The sequence below is a fragment of the Petaurus breviceps genome, unplaced genomic scaffold (genome assembly GCF_028583685.1).
Source record: "Petaurus breviceps papuanus isolate PSGF00001 unplaced genomic scaffold, PetGlider_PUasm1.0 91133, whole genome shotgun sequence".
In the NCBI taxonomy this organism is placed as follows: domain Eukaryota; kingdom Metazoa; phylum Chordata; class Mammalia; order Diprotodontia; family Petauridae; genus Petaurus; species Petaurus breviceps.
In genome coordinates, this window is record NW_027187419.1 from 16344355 (window position 1) to 16352569 (window position 8215).

The 8215-nt window shown below is 38.4% G+C and overlaps 1 long non-coding RNA gene across 1 annotated transcript; it reads right to left on the bottom strand.

The window, feature by feature from the left end:
- Positions 1-6094: 6094 nt before the first annotated feature.
- On the bottom strand, positions 6095-7239 carry LOC138155060 (uncharacterized). The gene is made up of 2 exons (XR_011166748.1): positions 6430-7239; positions 6095-6381 (listed from the first exon to the last, which is right to left on the bottom strand). It is a non-coding gene; the product is annotated as an uncharacterized lncRNA (long non-coding RNA).
- Between the last annotated feature and the right edge of the window lie 976 nt (positions 7240-8215).

The window sequence follows — 8215 nt, forward strand, 5'->3', positions numbered from 1 at the left end:
GGATGATTTCTAGATTCTTTTTTTGATCATGGCTTTCAGGTAGCCCAATAATTTTTAAGTGATCTCTCCTGGATCTATTTTCCACATCAGTGGTTTTTACAATGTGTTATTTCACATCACCTTCTATTTTTTTCCATTTGTTTGGATCTGTTTTATAGTATCTTGATTTCTCATGAAGTCTTTATCTTCCATTTGCTCCAATCTAATTTTGAAGGAATTATTTTCTTCAGTGAGTTTTTGAAATTCCTTTTCTATCTGGCAAATTTGGCTTTTTAAGGCATTCTTCTCCTCATTGGCTTTTTGGGCCTCTTTTGCCATTTAAGTTAGCTTATTTTTTAAAGTGCTATTTTCTTCAGTCAAGTTGCTGACTCTCTTTTCATGATTTTCTTGCATCATTCTCATTTATCTTCCCAGTTTTTCCTCTACTTCTCTTATTTGATTTTCAAAATCCTTCTTGAGCTCCTCCATGGCCTATAATCAGTTCATATTTTTCTTGGAAGTTTTTGATGCAGGAGTTCTGACTTCGTTGTCTTCCTCCCATTCCATGCTTTGATCATTTTTGTCCCCAAAAAAGGATTCTCTGATCTGTTTGTGCTTCCTTTGCTTACTCATATTGCCAGTCAATTACTTGACTTTTGAGCTCTTTGCCACAGTAGAACTCTACTTCCAGAGAGGAGAGCTTTGTCCCAAATTCCTGGAGTTTTTGCAAATGTCATCATAGGTCTGAGGAGGGCACCCGCTCTACAGACACCACACTGGCAAACTGGCATTTCTCACCCCAGGACCACTGACCAAGAAAATGACCCAGATCCAAGCAGGTCAAAGAAAGAGAGATTACCCTCTGAATTGTTGCTTGGTCCCACTATGATCTGCAGGCCAGGAGCTCCTGAGGCACCCACAGGACAGATGCTGCACCTGCTGTGCTTCCCCCACCTTTTCCCCCAGGGGAGGGGCCAGACCTCGCCCTTCCTTTCCAACAGATTTCCTGACTGAACTTTTACTTTCTCTTTGGCATTTATGGGTTTAAAAGTCTGGAAACCACCACAGCTGCTGGTGATTCACTCTCCTGAAGTCTGGTCTGGCCACTGTAGCCTCCCTCGGGCCAAAACTGGGTGGCTCATGTGGGACTGTGCTTGGCTCCCAGCACACTGCAATGAATACTTTCTGTTGGCCTGCCAGGCTGCCTTCATCAGGAGATTTGTTTCTCTCTATCACTTTGTGGGTTCTGCAGCTCTAAAATTTGTTTAGAGTCATATTTTATAGGAATGTGAGGTTGTTGTGGGGGGAGGTCATGGAATTTCCTGCTTCTACTCTGCCATCTTGGCTCTGCCCCTCTCCTGCAGATTTAAATAATTCCATAAAGCAATTCCTGGAGTGGCAAAGTACTGAAAAGGACAGTGCTAAATAATTTTCCAGTCAAAGACAATTTATAAAGTCAGCAGAAAAAGTATGTCTCACCTTGGTGAGAGTGGAGCACAGTCTAGTGTAGGCCATGCCAATGCAAACTGGGCCACAGCAAACCAGGAACAGACCTTGCAAGCCAGGGAATTAGCAGTGGCAATAGTGGCTTCCAGAACTCTCAGCCCATGGATGGTAAGGGGGTTGAGCATTTGATAAGAAGGAGGTTACAGGGGTATTTTTTCTAGCACTGAGGCAGGACTCTGTTGCTTTGCCCATGCTTGCATCTGGGTTGTAGTCCTGAGTGACAGTCCCAGGAAGAGAAGGAACACTATGATAATAGAACTTATAGCCATAATCGAGAGGAAACCCTCAGTTCCAGGACAGAAAAGAGTGCTTGTGGTCACTCACAGAACAGAGCTCAGGACAGAAGAGTTGTAAACACTTCTCCTTAGGTCATAACACCTTGGAAGAACTGAAAACTTACAGGTCGCTAGAAGTATCTGTAAAAAGAGCTGCATAAAATCCCTGAAGCTTGTGACAATGAACCCTCCACCTTGGAAGCAGAGTCCAGCTTTAGCAAAGAATTAAAGAACTAGACTGGAAAAATAAGCAAAGAATAGAAAAAATTCTGACCATAGAAAGTTACTGTGGTGACAGGGAAGGTCAAAACACACTCAGAAGAAGACAATAAAGTCAAAGCTTCAACATCTAAATAATCCAAGAAAAATGTGAATTGATCTCAGGCCATAGAAGAACTGAAAAAGAGTTTGGGAAACCAAGTAAGAGAGGTAGAGAAAAAATTGGGAAGAGAAATGAGAGGGATACAAGAAAATCATGAACAAAACCTCAACAGCTTGGTAAACAAGACATAAAAAATACTGAAGAAAATTATACGTTAATAAAGAGACTAGACCAAAAGGTAAAAGAGGTATAAAAAGTCAGGGAGGAGAAGACTACCCTGAAAAGCAGAATTAGCTAAATGAAAAAGTGGGCACAAAAATTTGCTGAAGAAAAACAAAACTGCTTACAAAGCAGAACTGGCCAAATGGAAAATGATATCTGAAAGGTCACAAAAAAATAATTGCTTAAAAATTAGAATTGAGCAAATAGAAGCTAATGATTGTATGAACCATCAAGAAACATTATAAAATAAAACTGAAGGAAATGGTAAAAATAGAAGGCAATTTTAAATATCTCACTGGAAACAAAACAAAACTACTCACCAGGAAAATAGATCCAGGAGAGATATTTTTGAAAGTTTTGGATTATTTGAAAGATGTGATTGAAAAAAAAGGGGGGAGGGAGCTAGACATCATTTATTAAAGAAATTATCAGGGAAAACTGCCCTTATATCCTAGAACCAGAGGGTAAAATAGAAATTGAAAGAAATCACCAATCATGTCCTAAAAGTGATGTGAAAAATGAAAGCTCCCAAGTATATTATAACCAAATTCTATAGCTCTGAGGTCAAGAAGAAAATATTGCAAGCAACTAGATATCAACATTTGAAGTATTGTGGAGGCACAGTCAGGATAACACAAAATTGGGCATTCTCTACATTAAAGGTTCAGAGGGCTTAGAATGTGATGTTCTGGAGGTCAAAGGACCTAGGGTTACAACTAAAAATCACCTACCCAGCAAAACTGAATATAATCCTTCTGGGAACAAAATGGATATTCAGTGAAATTGAGGATTTTCAAGTATTCTTGATGAAAAGACCAGAGTTGAATAGAAAATTTGACTTTCAAATACAAGACTCAAGAGAAGCAAAAAGATTGTAAATAGGAAACGGGAATCATAAAGGATTTTATAAGGTTAAACTCTTTACATTCCTACATGGGAAGATGATACTTGTAACTCATAAGAACTTTCTCATTATTAGGGCAGTTAGAAGGAGTATATATAGATAGAGGGAACAAGTGTGAGTTCAATATAAAGGGATGATATGTAATAAAATAAAATAAGGGTTCAGAGAAGAATTCATTGACAGACAGGAAAAATGAGATGTTGAATAAGGTAAATTATTTCACATAAAAGAGGCAAAAAAAAGCTTTTACACTGATGTAAAGGGAGGGGATGGTGGTGGTGGTTACTAAATCTTACTCTGATCAGGATTGGCTCAAAGAGGGAATAACATACACACCCATTTGGGTATAGAAATCTATCTTACTCTATAGGAAAGGAGGAGGGGAAGGGGATAAGAGAAGAGGGCTTTGTGATAGAAGGGAGAGCAGATTGAGGAGGCAATAGTCAGAACCAAAATTTTTTTGATGAGGGACAGGGTGAAAGGAGAGAGGGAATAAAATAAATTGGGAGGGTGTCTGTGTGTGTGGGAGAAATAGTACATAAGGAAATGCATTTAGCATTTATAACTGTGAAAAAAATGAAGCAAATTTATCTGATAAAGACCTCATTTCTCAAAGGAGAATAGAGTGCAATTTATAAAATAAGAGCTATTCCCCAATTCACAAATGATCAAAAGATATGAACAGTTTTCAGATGAGGTAATCAAAACTATCTATACTCACATAAAAAATCACTATCGATAGAGAGATGCAAATCAAAAGAATTCTTAGCTACTGGTTCATACCTATTAGATTGGCTAATAAGATAGAAAAGTAAAATGACCAATGTTGCAGGGGATGTGGGAAAAAATGAGACAGTAATACAACTGTTGTTGGAGTTGTGAACTGATTCAACCATTTTGTAACAAAATTTGGAGCTATATCCAAAGAGCTATAAAGCCATATACACCCTGTGACCTAGAGTACCGCTACTAAGTCTGCATCCAAAAATAGATAAAAAAACAAAAAGGAAAAGGACCTATATGTAGAAAAATATTTATAGCAGTTCTTTTCTAGTGGCAAAGAACTGGAAATTAAGGGGGTGCTTATCAATTGGGGAATGACTGAACAAATTGTGCTATGTGGTTGTGATGGAGTTCTATTATGCTATTAAGAAATGATGCTCAGGATGCTCTCAGAAAAACCTGGAAAGACATTCATGGGCTGATGTAAAGTGTAATATATATGAAATAACAGCAATGTTATAAGATGATTAGCTCTGAATGACTTAGTTATTCTCTGCAATGAAGTGATCCAAGACAACTCTGAAGGACTCACGATGAAAAATGCTATCTATGCCCAGCAAAAGAATTGATGGGATCCGAATATAGAGTGAATAATACTTTTTTTACTTTTTAATTTTTCTTGAGGTTTTTTTTGGAGGGAATTCTGTGTTTTCTTTCACAACTTTAGATATGTATTTTGCATTATGACACATGTATAACCTATATAGAATTGCTTGCCTTGTGAATGAAAGGGGTGGGGATGGAAGGGAGAAAATTTGGAACTCAGTTTTAAAAATGAATATTAAAATTGTTTTTACATGTAACTGGGAAAAATAAGATACTTCATTTCTTTTAAATGTTTGCTGAATGAAAAAGAAAGAATATACCAGGATTCTGTACTAACTTATCTTTAATACCTGGCAAACATTTGCTGTGTATTTATAGGGTAATAAGAGATGGAAGCTAAAAACATTTGTAGCTATGCAGGAAAGAGGTAGAATGGCAGCTTAAAAGTTTGTGTAAATAAAAGACCATGATAGATCCTGTCCAGGATCAAAAACTGAGGTGGCAGTCTTCCTTTAGTCTTCCTTTGTTAGCAGCAAGATGTATGCTTTCATTGAGTTCTCTTGGAAAATGCCCTCAATGTAACCCTGGACAATAGCACCAGATGGATAGAGGCTCTGTCATCCAGATGATATATACTTTGTGGTTGTTCATTTTCAGTTGTGTCAAACTTTTCTTGACCCTATTTGGGATTTTCTTGGCAAAGATACTGAAGTGGTTTGTCATTTCTTTCTTCAGGTCATTTTACAGGTGAGAAAACTGAAGCAAACAGGGTTAAATAACTTGCGCAGAGTCACACAGCTAGTAAATATCTGAGGCTCAATATGAATTCAGGTCTTCCTGACTCCAGGTCTGGTGCTCTATCCACTGTACCATCTAGGTGCCCCCTGAGTATTTCAGGTACTGAAACTTGTTGATCCCTATTTTGGAATGTCATCGGGAAATGTAAAAACTGGGGTTATTCTGAAACTACCAGCCACCATAATGAAAAAGTGGAATGCTTTTGAGAAATGTTTAACAGTCCTTCCTGTTTTTACTGCTTCAATAAATTACATAAACTGGCTTCAACTAACTTCTTTGGTGTGAAAAGTATATAAAATCATTGCATTTTTTCATATTTCAGTGAGGAACACAGTACAGATCACAGTGAAACATTAACGTCCACTAATTGCCACTTGATAGAATTATTGTTATTATTATTACTATTAAACATTTATTTAAAGCCAACTATGAACAAGGCTCTTTACAAAATTGGAAAAAGTCTTGGCCTCTGCCCTTTGGTAGTTTATATATTAAATCATTCAAGGAAGTTTTCCAAATAATGGGTTTTTAAAAATCAATATACCAAATTGTTAAATACTATGTTCTTTGTATAGTTCTTTTAAATTAGCTTTTTAATTTTTTTGGTTTGTTCTGTGATACCCCTTCAGTTCATCAGGTATATTTCTTCCAGTCTCTCAGTTCTCCTACTATTAACAACCAAAATCATACTGAAGGTAGGGGAAAGGCTTAGGGTTCAGAGGAATGGGGAACTGTAATGTAATGCCAAGGAAAGGCAACTTCCCAGGTTCAAAATACCAGCATAGGTGCTCTCTATTTTATTCAGTAACAAACCCAGAACAGAGAAGATCGAAACATGACATCATTCCAAATACAGCATTTACTAAGTGTGATTAAATAATCTCCAAGTACTACCCCACCCCAGGACCTTCCAATCATTCAATCAATTACAAAGTCTCTGTTCTAAATACTTCTCCACCCCTAGGCTATACCTTAATTAAGTCCACCACAAAGCCCCTTTTCTCAAATGGAGATTAGTTTCCAAACATAAGGTCAAAAGTTCTCCACTCCTGGATCACAATTGAATCTACCCCAGAGTTACATCAAGTTTAAACACAGCACTTAATACCCAAATGGAGGTCTTTTCTTCATCTTGACACGAGGCAAGTTCTCAGCAATCTTAGTTCCTGGGGAGACAAGGCTTAGCAAAGCCACAAGATACATTGCCAGTCCCTTCATGAATTTATCCTCTGTCTGTAGAACAGTCCTAGAACCCCTGAACACATTAGCAAAGCCCTCTCCCAGGATTTCTGTAAACATACAACAAGAAAATCCTTCTTCAGGGCTTCTGAACCAACAGAAAGGCTCCCAGACCCCTGCAACAACAGCACTGTCCCTCACCAGTGGACAGTATTCACTCTGTCTGCAGGACAGTCTCCAGACCCCTGCAACAACAGTACTGTCCTTCACCAGTGGACAGTATTCACTCTCTGTCTGCAGGAGAGTCGCAGGCCTTCTTAGCGAACAGCCAGGTTCCAGGACTTCTTCAACAAAAGGACAGTCTTTCACCAGTAGACAAATCTGGCAAAATAACATCAAAACAGACAGACAAAGTACCAGCAAAACAGCCATGTCTCCTCAGTCCTTGGCAGCTCAGGGGGCAGGTCTCAAAAGTCCAGGGCAATTCAAAGCGGCCACCAGCAATTCTCTTAGTCTCTCTCTCCACGAGGTGCTGCTACCAAAAAAGATCTTCCGCCTCTCTCTTGTGTCTCCAAATCTACATCACCAGCTCCTCCCAATTCAGGACTTTCTTTTCACATCAACAAGCCCATCCCACAGGTGGGATTAACAAACTCTGGGTTTTAACACAATCAATTTGAAAACCAAGCCAATACAGGGGAATCTTTAATTGCCATTACTATCACAGGAACCAGTGACCTTGAGGCCACACATGGTCCTCTAGGTTCTCAAGTGTGGCTTTTTTGACTGAATCTGAACTTTTTAGAACAAATCCCCTTAATAAAAGGATTTGTTCTGTAAAATTTGGACTCAGTCAAAAGGCTTGGGGACCTAGAGAGTCACATGTGTCCTTGAGGCTGCAGGTTCCTGTAACAGCAAGCACCCTAGCATACCTAGAATGACTGCTAGCACAGGTTCTTTGATCTGCTTTACTAAAGGAAAGGAACTTTAAAGGGGTCAGCAATCTTTATTTAATTAATGTATATGTAGATATACATATACATGCATACTATAAGTATATATGCATATATGTATACTTACATGCACAAATGTATATGTATACACATATACATACACACATGTAAAATTTACTTAGTTCAGGGGAAAAAGTCAGTACCCTGGATTTCACAAAAGACAAACAGAAATTACAGTCAGACAAAAAATACAGACAGATAAAATAACACTGTTCAACAGACCAACATACAGGGCTTCTAGCTGTCTAACCATTACATATATATGTAAATGTGTGTGTATATATATATATACATATATATATATATGTATGTATATGTATATATATAGTTGCCAGAGAGACAAGCACCAACATTTGGGTTTTCAAAGCTGGGTTACTCAACTGCTACCCAGAGTCTCATCTGGCCAAATCACATAACTCTTCCCATAAGTGAGTCCTCAAAGCAAAACTTTACCTTAGAGTATATATACCCTTCTTCAGGATCAGAGGACATTGCAGCCTTCATGACCCATTGCCTAATTACAAAGTAACAAAAGGAGTGGGCCTTCCTGAAAAGCAAACCTCCCCCCAATCAAGCCCCTCCTTTTGGGTTCCACTTTATGGCTTCCAGACCAATTAAGGGGCAGGGAAGGTCTTCAAATTCCCTTACCACTAAAGTTCCCCACCCCTGTTAGACAATTGCCTCCCTG